The following is a 23,378-nucleotide window of genomic DNA, read 5'->3' as shown; positions in this document are numbered from 1 at the left end:
AGTCACTTTTTAACTCACTAATTATTTTATTTAGGCATTATCGCAGCCAGCGTTCCTCTTTGAAAAATATAGTCTTTGGCTGGAGGTATTTGGATTAGAGATGATGTATGCAGTTACATAGATTTATCTTAGCTTTCTGGAAGGATTTTTTAGTATTGTAATAGCAGTGATTTCTTGGAGGGATATCGGGAATTTTCACGATAGTAATTAAACTAATCATTAGGATTCATTATACGGCCGATATTTTGAGACCGGAGGCCAGGTGTAGTGTAGCGAGTATGAGAAAGTCCTGCCTATTACCATCTGATTGGATGTTGCCGGTATAAGACCTGTGAGACTCACCGCTTTAGACACACCCCCAGGAAGAAGCATCACGCGAAACGCGCGTCGGGGCAGGCAGAGGCAGCACGCCACTCTGGCTAGGGATTCCACGAGGAGACACGGAGCAGGTAATACGTGTGGGACAGGGGGCTTATTATGGCTTCATTTGTGAAGGCGCATGGCAGCTTGTACAGGTAATATGTATTAGATCACAAGTTTATTGCGCTGGTTTGTTAGATACATATAGTAGCAGCCAGCTACAGCGGACATTGCACTTTGGCAAATGCGGGCTAATTTAAGCCGCGGTTCTATTGTAAGCGGTGCGCATGATATGCAAGCGCACTGCTGTATCAGGGGCACATAGTAATTTTTTATCTATATCGATTAGTATAGGAGGATATATGTCATAAATTTATTGCGCTGGTTTGTTAGACATATACAGTAGCATTCAGCTACAGCGGACATTGCACTTTGGCAAATTGCGGGCTAATTCAAGCCGCGGTTCTATTGTAAGCGGTGCCTTATGTTATGTAAGCGCACTGCCCTGTCAGAGGCATATAGCAACTGTTATCTATATCGATTATTACAAGAGGATAAAAGTCGGTGATTTAGAGTGATCCAGCTGAAATACAGGGGATATTATCCTGCCAGCTATGCATATGGAATTAAGTGTATATTACGGTGACATCTACGCTGAATATGGAATTATCGGCATGGCTGGGTAGTTTTTTCAACTGGACATTACGTAGTCATTTGGATATATTACTAAATCATTATTATTTTTTGCTCCTGTGAATTGTGATATTTGTTTTGTAAGATCTACATATGCCCGTGTGCCCATTTGTTTTGCTCTTTATTTTTAGTGTCTTACTCTAGCTGTCCGTCTCTTGTGGTTTAGGTTGTATAGAGGCACCTTAATATTTTATGTATGTTATGTATTGTATTTATTGTTAATAAAAGAATATGTTTTTAATATATTGTTGCTGCACTTTTGCGGATCACAATAGTTCATTTATTGTGTTCCTGGTATGTTTTTGATCTATATAAAGTGTTGCCTACTCCCCTTGTTTAGGGGTTATAGGATTGGGCGTTATGCTTACAGATTGCATTGAAATGTGTAGGTTTGGATTTCTTGTTTCCTTAATAATAAAGACATTAATTTAAAAATTGCATTTTATGTTTACTTTTGTTATATCGGTCTAAAATTGTAATTTGTTTGGTGATCTGAAATATTTAATTGTAGCAAACATGCAAATAAATATTTAATTAGAAAGGGGGCAAACACTTTTTTATAAAAAAGTATATACATCTGAACATATATAGTGATGATGAGTAAATTTGTTTGGAAAATGATCACCAAACATAAATTCGGCACGAATATGGCACATTCGGATTCGTGATCGGAAACACAAGCAAAATTTTATCAAATTGGGAAAAATCAGTACCATTTTGTAAAAAGTGGAGGAAAATATTTGCGTTGACACACAAATATTTTCAGCACTTTTGCAACGATAATAGTGGTGCATCATGTGTGTTTGGTGTTTGATAAGGGAAGTGGGTTGCAGTGAGGCGCAGTGTACTTGTAAACTGTAAAATAAAAAATTCCTAACTTTGTGTGCACATTGCGGCTAGCCAATCAGGGTACAGGAAACATCCACAATGTCCTGGTACAATCGTGAAAACATTTTGTTTTAGTGCCATTTTGACACTGTAATAGCACAGAGAGGCTGCTCCTGAATGCTGACGGTGTTAGAAGCTAGATTTTAGCAAGTTAGCTAGGCGGTTGTTTCTTACTTAGGTAGTTTAGATAGGAAGTGTACTGGGTGGCTGTGAAATTGACTTTCCAGTATTTTTTTGCCATTACAGAGGTCCACAAAGACACCAGTGCACATGGCATACAAGTGTGTTGCGCACTGCTTCTATTATGCTCCATGCATGAGTATAGCGTTCTAAATCCTATTTTTCACTAGAAAAATGTGAAACAGCATGCCATGTCCCACATTGTCATTTAGTGCTGTAGTGACATAGTTCTGTGATATGAACTGTTGCGCATAAAGATAAATTTTTGGGGGCCAGTTGCTAGTGTGATTCATCATGCCATATCTCAACTTCTCAGTGCCATTGGCTGCAATAGAACCCTAAGGCATGATTGTTCCACCTTCAAACTTAATGGTTGGCAAGATTTTTGGTTCCTGAAATTCTGTGCCTTTTTTTCTCCACACATACTTTTGATTATTATGGCCATTGAGTCCTATTTTCAGATTTTAATATCCTACATAGTTTAGTGTTGTCAGCTAAGACTGACACTTTACTCTCAATCCCATCAACAAGGATATTAATAAAGAGGTTATAAGAATTGGTCCTAGCACAGATCCCTGTGGTACCCCACTGCTGACTATATAAAGTCAATAAGTCTGCAGTCACTCTGTATTACTACAGACTTATGAATCCCCCTTTTTTAATAAAATGGTGGTGCTTCTTATTATCCGATCTTACTGTAGTTTACTGGTGGGTGCAGCTGTGGGGGAGCGGGGTCCTAAGAGCAGTATCACTGCTGCAGAAAACTGATGGCGGCAGCAGGAGTGGGGCGATGTTGTGGGCCCTGGGCTCATAGTAGAGGATGTTTGGTGGTGCGAGACTGATGGGGGCCCTTGGGCTTTCCCTTTCCCAACATGTCGAGAGCCAAGGTATCAATCTGCACATGTGTCACCTCTGAGAGCCATTTTCTCCAAGTGCACTGCAGTGAAAAGGATTGGAAGTGCAGGGACTGTAGCCATTTTGTGAAAGCTCAGAGCCCACAGCAGCCACACATTGCTGAACACCCCCTCCTCACAGCCTGGGGCAAACAGCATCACCCTACTCCTGCTGCTGCCACCAGCTTCCTGAAGCAGTGACCCTGCTTTCTGTGACTCTGTTCCACCTCAGCCGCCCCTCCGTCCCCAAGGAAAGCTACATTTGAATTATAAGACGCACCCCATTTTCCTCCAAAGTGGTGGAAAAATAGTGCATCTTATACAGTAGTCCGAAAAATACGGTATGCACTTTTTATGAAATTATTTTTTGTGTGATTGCATCTTGTATGAATTCTAGAGATGTAATTTTCTTATTTTGTTTTACAAAATGTTATTGCCTTATCGTCTTTATTTTTTAAAATATTAATACATTTTAGGGTATGAAATTCCAGTAAAATATTGGGCAGGATTTTTTCCCATGCCCAGACACTCAAAGTCTATGCTACATACAGCTGGTTGTGCAGGAGTGGGGAAGAGCAGCAGATTAATGTGTAAGAGGAACATTGAATTGCCACAGTCAGGGGATGAAGCTGACAATGATAATGACTATAACAAAGATGGTATTGGTCATTATGTCCAACAATTGCATTGAGGTATGAACAGGAGGCTTTAAGGAACCTAGAGGGGTTGGCAATTGAACATGATACTCCTGAAAATGGTAAGATTCCTACTACCATACTTCCTAAATCCCCAAAATTTCCAGCACTGGCCAAATATTCAAATGTGGATTTAATTGTACAACTTGTCTCTAAAGATTTTGAAGCGATTCCCAATAAAATAAGACATGACAATCTTTCTCTTGAATAGGCTTGAGCGAAATGGATCGGACAAATTCAAAAGTCGCCGACTTTTGGCAAAGTCGGGTTTCATGAAACCCGACCCGATCCTAGTGTGGGATCGGCCATGCGGTCGGCAATCTTCGTGCCAAAGTCGCGTTTCGTATTATGCGCTTGGTGCCATTTTTTCAGCCAATGAAGCAGCGTGGGCAGAGTGATGACATAGGTCTTAGGGGCGTGGACGCCTATCGCCATCTTGTCGCTTGTGCGCTGTAGCGATTTGCAATGTGTAACACCAGCTTTCCTGTTCAGGGACGGAGGAAAGAGAGAGAGAGAGAGAGAGAGAGAGAGAGAGAGAGGAAAAAAATAAAAATTACCCATTGACTTTGCATTGGGTTTCGTGTTTCAGTCGATCCCCGACTTTTCGCCATAATCGGCCGATTTCACTCGACTCGACTTTTGAGATAGTCGGTTTTCGCAAAACCCAACTCGACCCTAAAAAAGTAAAAGTCGCTCAACCCTACTCTTGAAGAATGTGCTTCTATAAAAAAAAACTCCAGAAATGGAATGATGTGGTCTTTAAGCCATCTGACAAGTGCGGTAACATTGTTATTTGGCCCACTAATCTACAGTTAGGTCCATATATATTTGGACAGAGACAACATTTTTCTAATTTTGGTTATAGATATTACCACAATGAATTTTAAACAAAACAATTCAGATGCCGTTGAAGTTCAAACTTTCAGCTTTCATTTGAGGGTATCCACATTAAAATTGGATGAAGGGTTTAGGAGTTTCAGCTCCTTAACATGTGCCACCCTGTTTTTAAAGGGACCAAAAGTAATTGGACAAATTCAATAATTTTAAATAAAATGTTCATTTCTAGTACTTGGTTGAAAACCCTTTGTTGGCAATGACTGCCTGAAGTCTTGAATTCATGGACATCACCAAATGCTGTGTTTCCTCCTTTTTGATGCTCTGTCAGGAATTCACTGCGGTTGTTTTCAGTTGCTGTTTGTTTGTGGGCCTTTCTGTCTGAAGTTTAGTCTTTAACAAGTGAAACGCATGCTCAATTGGGTTGAGATCAGGTGATTGACTTGGCCATTCAAGAATATTCCACTTCTTGGCTTTAATAAACTCCTGGGTTGCTTTGGCTTTATGCTTTGGGTCATTGTCCATTTGTAGTATGAAACGACGACCAATCAGTTTGGCTGCATTTGGCTAGATCTGAGCACACAGTATGGCTCTGAATACCTCAGAATTCATTCGGCTGCTTCTGTCCTGTGTCACATCATCAATAAATACTAGTGACCCCGTGCCACTGGCAGCCATGCATGCCCAAGCCATCACGCTGCCTCCGCCGTGTTTTACAGATGATGTGGTATGCTTTGGATCATGAGCTGTACCACGCCTTCGCCATACTTTTCTCTTTCCATCATTCTGGTAGAGGTTGATCTTGGTTTCATCTGTCCAAAGAATGTTCTTCCAGAACTGTGCTGGCTTTTTTAGATGTTTTTTGCAAAGTCCAGTCTAGCCTTCTTATTCTTGATGCTTATGAGTGGCTTGCACTGTGCAGAGAACCCTCTGTATTTACTTTCATGCAGTCTTCTCTTTATGGTAGATTTGGATATTGATATGCCTAGCTCCTGGAGAGTGTTGTCCACTTGGTTGGCTGTTGTGAAGGGGTTTCTCTTCACCATGGAGATTATTCTGCGATCATCCACCACTGTTGTCTTCCGTGGGCGCTCAGGTCTTTTTGCATTGATGAGTTCACTAGTGCTTTCTTTCTTTCTCAGGATGGACCAAACTGTAGATTTTGCCACTCCTAATATTGTAGCAATTTCTCAGATGTTTTTTTTTCTGTTTTCACAGCTTAAGGATGGCTTGTTTCACCTGCATGGAGAGCTCCTTTCACCGCATGTTTACTTCACAGCAAAACCTCCCAAATGCAAGCACCACACCTCAGATCAACTCCAGGCCTTTTATCTGCTTAATTGAGAATGACATAACGAAGGGATTGCCCACACCTGTCCATGAAATAGCCTTGGAGTCAATTGTCCAATTACTTTTGGTCCCTTTAAAAACAGGGTGGCACATGCTAAGGAGCTGAAACTCCTAAACCTGTCACCCAATTTTAATGTGAATACCCTCAAATGAAAGCTGAAAGTCTGAACTTCAACTGCATCTGAATTGTTTTGTTTAAAATTCATTGTGGTAATGTATATAACCAAAATTAGAAAAATGTTGTCTCTGTCCAAATATATATGGACCTAACTGTATATGATCAAGAAGCTTTCCGTCAACTTGGCAATAAAAACTGTTATAAAAAATTGAAATATAATCCATCAACTAGTTTTTATGCTCAATTCGTGATCTTTTGGCACATGACAAAGATGAGGGCACAATATCAAAGGAACTACATTTGGCATTAGTGGTCAGTGAACCTATAATTCTGACATTTTACCTATTACCAAAGATACATAAGAACAAAGAAATACCACCTGGAAGACCTATTGTTTCTGGTATGAACAGCTATTTGGAATATGTGAATAAGTTCATTGATGCCAAGCTCCAGCCATTAGTGGAATGCCTCCATTCTTATATGAAGGACACCATGGATCTTTTGAAAAAGATCAATGGATTACATATTGGTGACGACACACTGCTTGTCACTAGGGTTGAGCGACTTTTACTTTTATAGGATCGGGTCGGGTTTCACGAAACCCGACTTTTTCAAAAGTCGGGTCGAGTGAAATCGGCCCATCCTATAAAAAAGTCGGGGTCGGGGTCAGCCGAAACTCGAAACCCAATGCAGTGCATTGGGTTTCCAATGGTTCCCAGGGTCTGAAGGAGCGGAAACTCTCCTTCAGACCCTGCGATCCATATTTAAGTGTAAAATAAAGAATTAAAATAAAAAATGTTGCTATACTCACCCTCGGACGCGCCCTGGTGCTAAACCGGAACCTTCCTTCCTTCGAATCAGCACTTGCAGGACCTTGCGGTGATGTCGCGGCTTGTGATTGGTCGCGCGACCGCCCATGTGACCGCTCGCGCGACCAATCACAAGCCGCGACATCACCGCAAGGTTCTGCAAGCGTTGATTCTTAGGAAGGAAGGCTGCCGGAAAGAAGCAGGGCGCATCCGAGAGTGAGTATATTCCTATTAGGTATATATAGGGCGCATCCGAGGGTGAGTATATTCCTATTAGGTATATACTCACCCTCGGACGCGCCCTGCTTCTTTCCGGCAGCCTTCCTTCCTAAGAATCAGCGCTTGCAGGACCTTGCGGTGATGTCGCGGCTTGTGATTGGTCGCGCGAGCGGTCACATGGGCGGTCGCGCGACCAATCACAAGCCGCGACATCACCGCAAGGTCCTGCAAGTGCTGATTCGAAGGAAGGAAGGCTGCCGGTTAGTACCAGGGCGCGTCAGAGGGTGAGTATAGCAATATTTTTTATTTTAATTCTTTATTTTACACTTAAATCTGAATTCTGATACCTATTCCCGATATCTTAAACATATCGGGAATCGGTATCGGAATTCCGATACCAGATTCAGAAGATCGCCGACTTCATGGCCGACCCCACACAGGGGTCGGGTTTCATGAAACCCGACTTTGCCAAAAGTTGGCGACTTCTAAAAATGGCCGACCCATTTTGCTCAACCCTACTTGTCACCTGTGACATCGAATCCTCATATACCAACATTAGGCATGGTGATGGGATAAAAGCAACTAAATATTTTTTGGAGTCTTCTGATATTTCTATCACTATGACATCATTTATCATCCAACTTCTTTAATTTACTCTATCACACAAATTTTTTACTTTTAAGGGGTCCTTCTACATGCAGCTCCAGGGCACAGCTATGGGGGCGGCCTTTGCGTCCTCATATACTAACTTATTCCTGGGGCTGTGGGAGAGGGACCTCTTTATGTCAGGTTGGCTGTCAGTGGTGAATCATGTCCTCTTTTGGGCACGGTACATCGATGACATCTTTTTGATCTGGCAGGGTACCATGGAATCCTTAATGTCATTTATTTCCAATAGTAATGGCAATAACTTTAACATTCATTTGACATACTGAGTGCATCATAACTCAGTAGACTTTTTGGATATTAATATTAAGCAGGATACCACAAACACTCTGCAAACAGACATTTTTTGCAAAGCTATATCACTTAATTCCTTATTACATGCCACGTCAGTACACCCATGTTCAGTCATTAGATCGGTTCAAAACGGCCAGTTCATCCGACTTCGTAGGATTTGTTCCTCCAATAGAGATTTTGAGAGGCAGGCTCACAAACTGAAATTGAGGTTCTATGACCGTGGGTATAGCCACTGCATGGTTTAGAGGGCATATCATAGAGCAAAACATTTATCTCGCAATGAACTCTTATACTCAAGCGAGAAATCTGTTATCAAGAACAAAGTGAGATTCTTTTCAGAATATAATGCACAGGCCAATACTATGAACAATTCATGGCCTAGCCTTCATGCTGACCCGGTCTTGGCTGAATACTTACCTGAACAACCACAGATTATATTCTGTCGTGCTAAGAACCTGCAAGATCGCCTTGTCGAAGGTCATTATGTGGCAGTTGTTACATCCACTTTTGTGAATAACTTTCCTACTTTGGAACCAGGCTTTTGTCCATGTGGGAACTGCGTGGCATCCCCCAACGTGGAACATATTGACACTTTTACCAATCATGACGGTATCCTATTGACTCATAATAATGCACAGCATCCTAAAAGACCAGAGCCTCAGGAAAAAGTTAGGAACAAATCTTGCTGAAATCATATAATGTCAATAATTAATACTAACCATGGGTCTGAATGTTACACTGGCAGGACTCTACATGTTTTATTCCCAGATTTCTTCAAACAGAGTTATAATCGGCCCATCAATTATTTTTATATCAATGTCTATTGTTAAATTTATGCATGATATTTTAGACTTCTGCTGTCACAGAATCAATAGCTAATACAGTGGGGCAAAAAAGTATTTAGTCAGTCAGCAATAGTGCAAGTTCCACCACTTAAAAAGATGAGAGGCGTCTGTAATTTACATCATAGGTAGACCTCAATTATGGGAGACAAACTGAGAAAAAAAAATCCAGAAAATCACATTGTCTGTTTTTTTTAACATTTTATTTGCATATTATGGTGGAAAATAAGTATTTGGTCAGAAACAAAATTTCATCTCAATACTTTGTAATATATCCTTTGTTGGCAATGACAGAGGTCAAACGTTTTCTGTAAGTCTTCACAAGGTTGCCACACACTGTTGTTGGTCTGTTGGCCCATTCCTCCATGCAGATCTCCTCTAGAGCAGTGATGTTTTTGGCTTTTTGCTTGGCAACACGGACTTTCAACTCCCTCCAAAGGTTTTCTATAGGGTTGAGATCTGGAGACTGGCTAGGCCACTCCAGGACCTTGAAATGCTTCTTACGAAGCCACTCCTTCGTTGCCCTGGCGGTGTGCTTTGGATCATTGTCATGTTGAAAGACCCAGCCACGTTTCATCTTCAATGCCCTTGCTGATGGAAGGAGGTTTGCACTCAAAATCTCACGATACATGGCCCCATTCATTCTTTCATGTACCCGGATCAGTCATCCTGGCCCCTTTGCAGAGAAACAGCCCCAAAGCATGATGTTTCCACCACCATGCTTTACAGTAGGTATGGTGTTTGATGGATGCAACTCAGTATTCTTTTTCCTCCAAACACGACAAGTTGTGTTTCTACCAAACAGTTCCAGTTTGGTTTCATCAGACCATAGGACATTCTCCCAAAACTCCTCTGGATCATCCAAATGCTCTCTAGCAAACTTCAGATGGGCCCGGACATGTACTGGCTTAAGCAGTGGGACACGTCTGGCACTGCAGGATCTGAGTCCATGGTGGCGTAGTGTGTTACTTATGGTAGGCCTTGTTACATTGGTCCCAGCTCTCTGCAGTTCATTCACTAGGTCCCCCCGCGTGGTTCTGGGATTTTTGCTCACCGTTCTTGTGACCATTCTGACCCCACGGGGTGGGATTTTGCGTGGAGCCCCAGATCGAGGGAGATTATCAGTGGTCTTGTATGTCTTCCATTTTCTAATTATTGCTCCCACTGTTGATTTCTTCACTCCAAGCTGGTTGGCTATTGCAGATTCAGTCTTCCCAGCCTGGTGCAGGGCTACAATTTTGTTTCTGGTGTCCTTTGACAGCTCTTTGGTCTTCACCATAGTGGAGTTTGGAGTCAGACTGTTTGAGGGTGTGCACAGGTATCTTTTTATACTGATAACAAGTTTAACAGGTGCCATTACTACAGGTAATGAGTGGAGGAAAGAGGAGACTCTAAAAGAAGAAGTTACAGGTCTGTGAGAGCCAGAAATCTTGATTGTTTGTTTCTGACCAAATACTTATTTTCCACCATAATATGCAAATAAATTGTTAAAAAAACAGACAATGTGATTTTCTGGATTTTTTTTTCTCAGTTTTTCTCCCATAGTTGAGGTCTACCTATGATGTAAATTACAGACGCCTCTCATCTTTTGAAGTGGTGGAACTTGCACTATTGCTGACTGACTAAATACTTTTTTTCCCCACTGTATATGCATTTCTAAGTCTTGGAATGCCTTAACTTTTATTGTCTGCTGCTTCACTTAAAGATTTCATACTAGAAACACAGAATATATATAGAGATGAATGCCACATTTAAAAGTTTGCAGTAATACTTTTGGAATGCTGTCTTAAAGAGGTAATTCAGCATTTTTTCCATCACTGACCAGAGAAACCAAAGGCAGCTAACGCATAGACTCACTCAAATAATAATACAGTCAATATGGCTATCAAATAGGAGCTTATCAAATATGCTTATGCTCATATATAAATATAATAATTATGCTACACCAGATAGCTCCCAATTATAAGCCAAAAAAAAATCCAAAAACCAATTACATAGTTATGATGTAAATGTGCTGTGCAAAAGCATCAAAAACTATTATAGTGTATAGTGTATAGGCACTTATACTAGACTAAAACAGATGGTCCATTTGCATATAGATAATATTGCCCTAATGCAGGGTCACAGATAAATGCTATTAAAAATCATATTTTAATAGAATAATGTACCTGTGGCCATAATAAGAGGAATCTGCACTGCCACTGCCAGAAAAAAAGGACCTCGACGCCCGTTTCACCGCCTCTGCTGCTTCGTCCGTATGAGGCTATGCAACTGGGGGCTATCTGGTGTAGCATAATTATTATATTGATATGTGAACATAAGAATATCTCATGAGCTCCTATTTGATAGCCATGATTCTATGTTGTTTTGTTAATTTTGTCAATATTTATTTAATAATATTGGCACTTTTATTAAGATTTATGATCATTGTTCCCTCTTCTTTCCTTGCATTTTTTGTAACAATTTTTTTTTTTTGAGGGGATCCAAATTACTTTGTATGATGAACTCTATTGGCTTTAGCTACTCCAAATCGTTTATGATAAAACTGTTTTAGTGGAAATCAGAAGGTCAGATTTCCACGTAAAAATCATTAGGTCTAATATAGTGGTGCAGCCGCGGGGGCCAATTAGGTACTCCAAAAGGTTTGCAATAAAACTGTGTTTCAGATACAAATCAGAAGGCCAGATTTCCAATTAAAAAGGTATAACAGTGTTGTTCAGGCACACTATCTAATAAAATAAATAGTGATTGTTCATCTAGTGACAGGTAACTATCAGCTGTGGGCCTAAGATTGTGAAACAGGAGGTAAAAAGAGGGGAAGGCTACTTACAACATGAGTGGGGAGAGCGAGTTCATGGTGGAAGGGGGAATAGGCTTTGTTTTAGATGTGGGTTAGGTTTTAATGTGAATAAAAGGTCAACTGAACAAACACTGTCTCGTTCTATCCAAAGAACACTTACAACATCTGTTACTGTTCAGGTTACTCGACTCCCTTTCTTTGGCAGCCGCAAAGCGGTATGCCTTGTAGATGAGGCTCAGAAAAAACATGTGCTACAGTGAATGGCAAGCCCTGCATCAAGTAGCCTCTCCTCATCTTCCTCCACCTCAACATCACACACAGAACAATCCTCAGAGGTAGCACCCCAATACCCCAATACCCCAATAATTTACAAACGTCAAACTGACTGTGAGGATTAGTGATGAGCGAGCACTAAAATGCTCGGGTGCTCGTTGCTCATTGATGTAGGGCCCGCAATCCTCGGCATGGGGAGGATGTGTTCCATCCCAAGGTCCGACTGGGTTCCAGCTTCCATTATGTTAACCCAGTGTGCCATCAGTGAGATGTACCATCCCTGACCACAAGCACTTGTCCGCGTGTCCATGGTTAGGAGGACTTTCCCTGTAACAGCATTGTTGAGGGCACGGGTAATGTTGTGGGACACATGCTAATGTAATGCCGGTATGGCACACCAGGAGAAATAGTGGCGACAGGGGACTGAGTACCTTTGGTCGGCCACCACCATCAGGTTGCGGAAAGCTTCCATCTCAACAAGCCTAAAAGGCAACATTTCGAGCACAAGCAGAAGAGAAATGTTAGAATTTAGGACTGTGGCCTGTGGGGCGTTGGCTGGGTATTTCTGCTTGTGTTCCAATGACTTGGATATAGACAACTGAAGGCTGTGCTTTGACAAGGACATGGACGGGCTTGATGATGGTGCTGCTTGACTGTGAGCAACAACAGGTGCAGGGATAGAGGCATCTTCACATGCACAGTGTACTGGGGATTGGCAACAATGTAAAACAGTGGAAGAAGCATTGGTGTCACCTGCAGACAGTGTTCCTGGAGTTCGGCCCACAAAGTCGGGTGCTTTGCTGCCATGTGCCTGATCATGCTGGTGGTGGTCAGGTTGGTAGTTTTGCTACCCCTGCTGATGCAGGCATGGCAGGTGCTGCAAATGGCCTGTGTGGGGTATCAGCAGAGTCTTTAAAAAATAACCAGACTTGGGAAGATCTAACAGTTGGAATGGCAACGTCCCTCATGTTGGTATTACGGGGAACGGATGCACACCTTCTGTCTGTGTCCACCACACTGCTTCTTCCTGGCTGTTGGGGTGATATGCCTCGTTCCCCCATGTGTGCTGCTGTACTCGGTCTGCATGTCCTCCTGCCAGGTTGGGTCAGTCACTATGTCATCCACCACCTCATCTTCCACATCAGCAGCCTGCTCCTCCTCCTGACTTTCTGACAATTGTGTCTCATCTTCGCCCCCCTCTTGTGACACTTTCCCACCATTGCCTTCGTGTGACCGTGGCTGGTCAAAGCTTTGGCCATCACTGCATGTGATCTCATCTGTCCCCACTTCAATTTGACCGGCCAAGAGTCCTGAATCTTGAAATGGAAAACTGAACAGCTCTTCGGAGTGTCCAAGTGTGGGAACAGTTGTCTCAGTGCACTCGGCATGGTGGGAGAAAGGAGGATCAGGGTGAGGAATATCCGGGCCACACTCACGACTACTCAGACTTGACCGTGTGGAAGACATGGTGGTGGTGGTGATGGCTAAGTGACTGGAAGCATTATCCGCTATCCAACCAACAACCGCACACTGCAATGGCTTCAATAGTGGTGTGCTGCGGTCACCTAGAAACAGGGACAGGAAGGTCAAGCGAGAAGATGTGGGTCTTTGTTGTGGCCCACTTTCAGCTTGGCCACGGCCTCATCCTCTGCACCATCAGCATCACGTCCACTTGGAGCTAAATTACATATGATCAGTATGCCTGCAGAGGTGCGATTTTTCAAACCCAGGAACACAAGGCCTCAGCCTGACATAACAGACTTTATTTAAAAAAAATGTGGCCTTTTTGGTGAATTTAACCCCCTCCCCCAAAAAAAACAAAAGTGTGGCACAAGGTTTGCACACAGAACTAGGCTACGTATGCCTGCGGAAATACTATTTTTCAAAAACAGATACACCAGAGTCAAGGACTCAGCCTGACATAGACTGTATTAATATGTTTTTTGGTGAATTAACCCCAAAAAATTGACCAAGGCTAGCACACAGAACTATGCTACATATGCCTGAGGAAATACAATTTTTCAAAAACAGATACACCAGGATTCAGCCTGACATAACAGACTGTATTAATGTGTTTTTTGTTTTTTGGTGAATTAGCCAGGAAAAAAATTGGCCAAGGCTAGCACACAGAACTATGCTACATATTTTTAGTCTGCTGTGTGATTCCTATAAGTGTGTCCTAGAAGTGTGAAGATTAATTTAGAATTAAATTCTAAACTGTGCCCTGTTATCTGCCACCAACACACTCTAACCACTTGACTGAAAAAAACTGAAATGTAGAAATTTGTGCAAATTTATCAAAAAAGAAAAGCTGAAATATCTCGTGGTCATAACAATTCAGACCCTTTGCTCAGACACTCATATTTAAGTCACATGCTGTCCATTTCCTTGAGATCCTCCTTGAGATGGTTCTACTCCTTCATTAGAGTCCAGTTGTGTTTAATTAAACTGATAGGACTTGATTTGTAAAGGCACACACCTGTCTATATAAGACCTCACAGCTCACAGTGCATGTCAGACCAAATGAGAATCATGAGGTCAAAGGAACTGGCCAAGGAGCTCAGAGACAGAATTGTGGCAAGGCACATATCTGGCCAAGGTTACCAAGGAATTTCTGCAGTACTCAAGGTTCCTAAGAGCACAGTGACCTCCTTAATTTTAAATGGAATGGAATGGATCTTGGGAGAACCCCATGATCACTGTGGCTGAGCTCCATAAATGCAGTCGGGAGAGTGGCACGACGGAAGCCTCTCCTCAGTGCAAGACATATGAAAGCCCGGATAGAGTTTGCAATAAAACACATGAACGACTCCCAGACTATGAGAAATAAGATGCTCTGGTCTGATGAGATGAAGATAGAACTTTTTGGTGATAATACTAAGTGGTATGTGTGGAGAAAACCAGGCACTACTCATCACCTGCCCAATACAATCCCAACAGTGAAACATGGTGGTGGCAGCATCATGCTATGGGGGTCTTTTTCAGCTGCAGGGGCAGGAAAAGTGGTTAAAATTGAAAGAAAAATGAATGTGGCTAAATGCAGAGATATCATGCATGAAGACCTCTTCCAGAGTGCTCTGGGCCTCCGACTTGTCCGAAGGTTTACCTTCCAACAAAACATTGACCCTAAGATGCTAAAATAACAAAGGAGTGGCTTCAGAACTACTCTGAGACCATTCTTGACTGGCCCAGCGAGAACCCTGACCTAAGCCCAATTGAGCATCTCTGGAGAGACCTGAACATGGCTGTCTACTAACGTTCACCATCCAACCTGACGGAACTGGAGAGGATCTGCAGGGAAGAATGCAAAGGATCCCCAAATCCAGGTGTGGAAATCTTGCTACATCATTCCCAAGAAGTGTTGTGAGTTCTGTTTTTGGGCTCCCTCTGGTGGTTACTGATGGTACTGGGTGACTTGTCTTTCCTGGGTCTCTGGGTTCCACCTGTTCCATCAGGATATGGGAGTTTCCTATTTAACCTGGCTTTGCTGGCATTTCCTCGCCGTTATCAATGTATCCAGTGTGTCTTGTTACCTCTGCTCCCTGCTCCTAGAATCTTCTGGTCAAGCTAAGTTTGGATTTTCCTGTTTTGGTGTTTTGCTTTATTTGGTTTTTAGTCCAGCCTGCAGATATGTGATTATTGCTGCTGGTTGCTCTAGTGGGCTGAAATTGCTCCTCATGTACCATGAGTTGGCACATGAGTTCAAGTAATTTCAGGATGGTTTTTTGAAGGGTTTTTCGCTGACCGCGCAGTTCACTTTTGTATCCTCTGCTATCTAGCTTTAGCGGGCCTCATTTTGCTGAAACTGTTTTCATACTGCGTATGTGCTTTCCTCTCATTTCACCGTCATTATATGTGGGGGGCTGCTATTTCTGTGGGGTATTTCTCTGGAGGCAAGAGAGGTCTGTGTTTTTTCTAATAGGGGAAGTTAGATCTTCGGCTGGAGCGAGACGTCTAGGATCATCGTAGGCACGTTCCCCGGCTACTTTTATTTGTGTGTTAGGTTCAGGGTCGCGGTCAGCTCAGGTTCCATCGCTCTAGAGCTTGTTTGTATCTGTGCTTGTCCTTTAGTGATCCCCTGCCATTGGGATCATGACAGTATAACCGGCCCACAAAGTGTTAATTGTATTGGCTGAAGTAGGAGGCTAAGTAGTCTGAGGAAGTTTTTTTTTTTTTTTTTTTTTTTTTTTCCCCTCAGAGTTTGCTGCCTAGCCTTATTGCAGCCTGGCTACTTCCTCCTCCTCTTAATCTTTGAATGGCTCTGATCCCAGCTGTTTATCATGGACGTCCAGAGTTTGGCTTCCAGCCTGAATAATCTTGCCGCTAAGGTTCAAAATATACAGGATTTTGTTGTACATGCTCCTATGTCTGAACCTAGAATTCCTGTCCCAGAGTTTTTTTCTGGAGATAGATCTCGTTTTCTGAATTTTAGGAACAATTGCAAGTTGTTTCTTTCTTTGAAATCTCGCTCCTCTGGAGACCCTGCTCAGCAAGTCAAGATTATTATATCTTTCCTGCGGGGTGACCCTCAGGATTGGGCATTTGCATTGGCACCAGGGGACCCTGCGTTGCTTAATGCGGATGCGTTTTTTCTGGCATTGGGTTTGCTCTATGAGGAACCTAACCAAGAGATTCAGGCTGAAAAAGCTTTGTTGGCCCTCTCTCAGGGGCAAGATGAAGCAGAAATTTATTGTCAAAAATTTCGGAAGTGGTCGGTGCTTACTCAGTGGAATGAGTGCGCCCTAGCTGCAAGGTTCAGAGATGGCCTTTCTGAGGCCATTAAAGATGTTATGGTTGGGTTCCCTGCGCCTACTGGTCTGAATGAGTCTATGACTATGGCTATTCAGATTGATCGGCGTTTACGGGAGCGCAAACCTGTGCACCATTTGGCGGTGTCGTCTGAACCGTCACCTGAGATAATGCAATGTGATAAAATTCAGTCCAGAAGTGAACGGCAAAATTATAGGCGGAAAAAAAGGTTGTGCTTTTATTGTGGTGATTCAGCTCATGTTATATCAGCATGCTCTAAACGCACAAAAAAGGTTGATAAGTCTGTTGCCATCAGTACTTTACAGTCTAAGTTCATTCTGTCTGTGACTCTGATTTGTTCATTATCATCCATTTCCGTCGATGCCTATGTGGATTCAGGCGCTGCCCTGAGTCTTATGGATTGGTCATTTGCCAATCGCTGTGGGTTTAGTCTGGAGCCTCTGGAAGTCCCTATTCCTTTGAAGGGAATTGACTCTACACCTTTGGCTATGAATAAACCTCAGTACTGGACACAAGTGACCATGCGTATGACTCCTGTTCATCAGGAGGTGATTCGCTTCCTGGTACTGTATAATTTGCATGATGTCCTAGTGCTTGGTCTGCCATGGTTACAAACTCATAATCCAGTCCTTGACTGGAAATCGATGTCTGTGTTAAGCTGGGGTTGTCAGGGGGTTCATGATGATGCACCTCCGATTTCTATCGCTTCATCTACTCCTTCTGAGATTCCTGTGTTTTTGTCTGACTATCGGGATGTTTTTGAGGAGCCTAAGCTCAGTTCGCTTCCTCCTCACAGGGATTGCGATTGTGCTATAAATTTAATTCCAGGCAGTAAATTTCCTAAAGGTCGTTTGTTCAATCTGTCAGTGCCAGAGCATACTGCTATGCGGGATTATGTTAAGGAGTCCTTGGAAAAGGGACATATCCGTCCATGTTTGTCCCCTTTGGGAGCAGGTTTTTTTTTTCGTGGCCAAAAAAGATGGCTCCTTGAGGCCTTGTATAGATTATCGTCTTTTGAATAAGATTACCGTAAAATATCAGTATCCTTTGCCATTGTTGACTGATTTGTTTGCTCGAATTAAGGGGGCTAAATGGTTCACTAAGATTGATCTTCGGGGTGCGTATAATCTTATACGAATAAAGCAAGGTGATGAGTGGAAACCGCATTTAATACGCCTGAGGGCCATTTTGAGTATTTGGTAATGCCTTTCGGACTTTCTAATGCTCCTTCAGTCTTCCAGTCCTTTATGCACGATATTTTCCGTGAATATCTGGATAAATTTATGATTGTGTATTTGGATGATATTTTGGTTTTTTCTGATGACTGGGAGTCTCATGTTCAGCAGGTCAGGAAGGTGTTTCAGGTCCTGCGGGCCAATTCCTTGTTTGTAAAAGGCTCAAAGTGTCTCTTTGGAGTCCAGAAGATTTCTTTCTTGGGGTATATTTTTTCCCCTTCTACTATTGAGATGGATCCCGTCAAGGTTCAGGCTATTTGTGACTGGACGCAGCCTACATCTCTTAAGAGTCTACAGAAGTTCTTGGGTTTTGCTAATTTCTATCGTCGTTTTATAACTAATTTTTCTAGTGTTGTTAAGCCTTTGACGGATTTGACTAAGAAGGGTGCTGATGTTGCTAATTGGTCTCCTGCGGCTGTGGAGGCCTTTCAGGAACTTAAGCGCCGGTTTTCTTCTGCTCCTGTGTTGCGTCAGCCAGATGTTTCGCTCCCTTTTCAGGTTGAGGTTGATGCTTCCGAGATTGGAGCGGGGGCGGTTTTGTCACAGAGAAGCTCCGATGGCTCAGTGATGAAGCCATGCGCGTTTTTTTCTAGAAAGTTTTCGCCGGCTGAGCGGAATTATGATGTTGGTAATCGGGAACTTTTGGCCATGAAGTGGGCATTTGAGGAGTGGCGTCATTGGCTAGAGGGTGCTAGACATCGTGTGGTGGTCTTGACTGATCACAAAAATTTGATTTACCTTGAGTCTGCCAGGCGTCTGAATCCTAGACAGGCTCGTTGGTCACTGTTTTTCTCTCGTTTCAATTTTGTGGTTTCATACCTGCCAGGTTCAAAGAATGTGAAGGCGGATGCTCTTTCTAGGAGTTTTGTGCCTGACTCCCTTGGAAATTCTGAGCCCTCTGGTATCCTTAGGGATGGGGTGATTTTGTCTGCTGTCTCCCCAGACTTGCGACGTGCTTTGCAGGAGTTTCAGGCGGGTAAACCTGATCGTTGTCCGCCTGAGAGACTGTTTGTTCCGGATAATTGGACCAGTAGAGTCATCTCCGAGGTCCATTCTTCTGCGTTGGCAGGTCATCCTGGAATATTTGGTACTAGAGACTTGGTGGCCAGGTCTTTTTGGTGGCCTTCCTTGTCGAGGGATGTGCGTTCTTTTGTGCAGTCTTGTGAGGTTTGCGCTCGGGCTAAGCCTTGCTGTTCTCGGGCCAGTGGATTGTTGTCACCTTTGCCTATCCCGAAGAGGCCTTGGACGCACATTTCCATGGACTTTATTTCGGATCTCCCTGTCTCTCAAAAAATGTCCGTCATCTGGGTTGTGTGTGATCGCTTTTCTAAAATGGTTCATCTGGTACCCTTGCCTAAGTTGCCTTCCTCCTCTGAGTTGGTCTGCATTCCATCCTCAGACGAATGGCCAGACTGAACGAACTAATCAGACCTTGGAAACTTATTTAAGGTGTTTTGTTTCTGCTGATCAGGATGACTGGGTTACCTTTTTGCCGCTGGCCGAGTTTGCCCTTAATAATCGGGCTAGTTCTGCTACCTTGGTTTCTCCTTTCTTTTGTAATTCGGGGTTTCATCCTCGTTTTTCCTCTGGTCAGGTGGAACCTTCTGATTGTCCTGGAGTGGACATGGTGGTGGATAGGTTGCATCGGATTTGGAGTCATGTGGTGGACAATTTGAAGTTGTCCCAGGAGAAGGCTCAGCAGTTTGCTAATCGCCGTCGCCGCGTGGGTCCTCAACTTCTTGTTGGGGACTTGGTGTGGTTGTCTTCTCGTTTTGTTCCTATGAAGGTCTCTTCTCCTAAGTTCAAGCCTCGGTTCTTCGGTCCCTATAGGATCTTGGAAATTCTTAACCCTGTGTCGTTTCATTTGGATCTCCCGGCATCGTTTGCTATTCATAATGTATTCCATCGGTCGTTGTTGCGGAAGTATGAGGTACCTGTTGTTCCTTCGCTTGAGCCTCCTGCTCCAGTGCTGGTGGAGGGAGAATTGGAGTATGTTGTGGAGAAGATCTTGGATTCTCGTGTTTCCAGACGGAAACTCCAGTATTTGGTCAAGTGGAAGGGTTATGGTCAGGAGGATAATTCTTGGGTGGTTGCCTCGGATGTTCATGCTGATGATTTGGTTCGCGCTTTTCATAGGGCTCATCCTGGTCGCCCTGGTGGTTCTCGTGAGGGTTCGGTGACCCCTCCTCAAGGGGGGGGTACTGTTGTGAGTTCTGTTTTTGGGCTCCCTCTGGTGGTTACTGATGGTACTGGGTGACTTGTCTTTCCTGGGTCTCTGGGTTCCACCTGTTCCATCAGGATATGGGAGTTTCCTATTTAACCTGGCTTTGCTGGCATTTCCTCGCCGGTTATCAATGTATCCAGTGTGTCTTGTTACCTCTGCTCCCTGCTCCTAGAATCTTCTGGTCAAGCTAAGTTTGGATTTTCCTGTTTTGGTGTTTTGCTTTATTTGGTTTTTAGTCCAGCCTGCAGATATGTGATTATTGCTGCTGGTTGCTCTAGTGGGCTGAAATTGCTCCTCATGTACCATGAGTTGGCACATGAGTTCAAGTAATTTCAGGATGGTTTTTTGAAGGGTTTTTCGCTGACCGCGCAGTTCACTTTTGTATCCTCTGCTATCTAGCTTTAGCGGGCCTCATTTTGCTGAAACTGTTTTCATACTGCGTATGTGCTTTCCTCTCATTTCACCGTCATTATATGTGGGGGGCTGCTATTTCTGTGGGGTATTTCTCTGGAGGCAAGAGAGGTCTGTGTTTTTTCTAATAGGGGAAGTTAGATCTTCGGCTGGAGCGAGACGTCTAGGATCATCGTAGGCACGTTCCCCGGCTACTTTTATTTGTGTGTTAGGTTCAGGGTCGCGGTCAGCTCAGGTTCCATCGCTCTAGAGCTTGTTTGTATCTGTGCTTGTCCTTTAGTGATCCCCTGCCATTGGGATCATGACAAAGAAGGCTCATGGCTGTACTAGCTCAAAAGGTGCTTCTACACTATACTGAGCAAAGGGTCTGAATACTTATGTGATATTTCAGTTTTTATTTTCTATTAAATTTGCAAAAATTTCTACTTTTCTGATTTTTTCAGTCAAGATTGGGTGCAGAGTGTACATTAATGAGAAAAAAATTAACTGTTTTGAATTTACCAAATGGCTGTAATGAAACAAAGTATTCAAACCCCTTTACATTTTTCACTCTTTAAGTACCAACTGTATATTGTAAATAAATACAAACCCAGATGAAATTCCTTTAATTGAAATAATAACACAAACTTCTTTAATTAATCTAAATTAAAACATATATCATAACCGAGTCCATAGAAGCCATGGTCTCCTGTAGCAGAATTAAAAATAATAAACAGCAATATTACTTACCTGTCCGCTGAGAAGATAATAATCCATTTGTCCCATGGCGGGTCTAGCTCTGCTACATCTAGATAGCAAGGTTGCATTGTTGCATGATACCTATACATGCCTATACAGCCTGCTATCCAGCAGATGCGCTGAGCAGCGTGTGCTACTGCTACTCAGTGTCTAGCTGTGAAGGTCTATGACCTGACTGACACGAGCGCAAGCATGAGGCTTTTTTCAATTACTTTTTTAATTGTCAGCAAGAACAGTCAGGTCACCTGAGTTCATAGAACTTGTTACTCTTGCTTTGCAAATGCAAGTGCTGGACTGATGAATGGCAGTGAGACCGGCAATCGGCATTCCAGAACTCAACAGTCCAGCACTGGAACTACTGTTAGACCTGGTGGCTTGAACTCAGATAACCTTTCAGGTTACCACAGTTCACAGCCACTGGGTCTCCCAGCAGCTGCAGGGCCCAGAAACCTCATATGAAACTTTGAGGGACATTTTAACCCCTTCATGACCCAGCCTATTTTGACCTTAAAGACCTTGCCGTTTTTTGCAATTCTGACCAGTGTCCCTTTATGAGGTAATAACTCAGGAACGCTTCAACGGATCCTAGCGGTTCTGAGATTGTTTTTTCATGACATATTGGGCTTCATGTTAGTGGTAAATTTAGGTCAATAAATTCTGCATTTATTTGTGATAAAAACGGAAATTTGGCGAAAATTTTGAAAATTTCGCAATTTTCACATTTTGAATTTTTATTCTGTTAAACCAGAGAGTTATGTGACACAAAATAGTTAATAAATAACATTTCCCACATGTATACTTTACATCAGCACAATTTTGGAAACAAAATTTTTTTTTGCTAGGAAGTTATGAGGGTTAAAATTTGACCATCGATTTCTCATTTTTACAACGAAATTTACAAAACCATTTTTTTTAGGGACCACCTCACATTTGAAGTCAGTTTGAGGGGTCTATATGGCTGAAAATACCCAAAAGTGACACCATTCTAAAAAAATGCACCCCTCAAGGTACTCAAATCCACATTCAAGAAGTTTATTAACCCTTCAGATACTTCACAGCAGCAGAAGCAACATGGAAGAAAAAAATGAACATTTAACTTTTTAGTCACAAAAATTATCTTTTAGCAACAATTTTTTTATTTTCCCAATGGTAAAAGGAGAAACTGAACCACGAAAGTTGTTGTCCAATTTGTCCTGAGTACACTGATACCTCATATGTTGGGGTAAACCACTGTTTGGGCGCACGGCAGGGCTTGGAAGGGAAGGAGCGCCATTTGACTTTTTGAATGAAAAATTGGCTCCACTCTTTAGCGGACACCATGTCACGTTTGGAGAGCCCCCGTGTGCCTAAAAATTGGAGCTCCCCCACAAGTGACCCCATTTTGGAAACTAGACCCCCCAAGGAACTTATCTAGATGCCTAGTGAGCACTTTAAACCCCCAGGCACTTCACAAATTGATCTGTAAAAATGAAAAAGTACTTTTTTTTCACAAAAAAATTCTTTTCGCCTCAATTTTTTCATTTTCACATGGGCAATAAGATAAAATGGATCATAAAATTTGTTGGGCAATTTCTCCCGAGTACGCCGATACCTCATATGTGGGGGTAAACCACTGTTTGGGCACATAGCAGGGCTCGAAAGGGAAGGCGCGCCATTTGACTTTTTGAATGGAAAATTAGCTCCAATTGTTAGCTGACACCATGTCGCGTTTGGAGAGCCCCTGTGTGCCTAAATATTGGAGCTCCCCCACAAGTGACCCCATTTTGGAAACTAGACCCCCCAAGGAACTTATCTAGATGCATATTGAGCACTTTAAACCCCCAGGTGCTTCACAGAAGTTTATAACGCAGAGCCATGAAAATAAAAAATAATTCATCTTTCCTCAAAAATGATTTTTTAGCCTGGAATTTCCTATTTTGCCAAGGGTAATAGGAGAAATTGGACCTCAAATGTTCTTGTCCAGTTTGTCCTGAGTATGCTGATACCCCATATGTGGGGGTAAACCACTGTTTGGGCGCACGGCAGGGCTCGGAAGGGAAGGCACGCCATTTGGCTTTTTAAATGGAAAATTAGCTCCAATCATTAG

Source organism: Ranitomeya imitator, chromosome 6 (genome assembly GCF_032444005.1).
Source record: "Ranitomeya imitator isolate aRanImi1 chromosome 6, aRanImi1.pri, whole genome shotgun sequence".
NCBI lineage: Eukaryota > Metazoa > Chordata > Amphibia > Anura > Dendrobatidae > Ranitomeya > Ranitomeya imitator.
The sequence above is the reverse complement of the archived record's forward strand: the minus strand, read 5'-3'. Positions refer to the sequence as shown.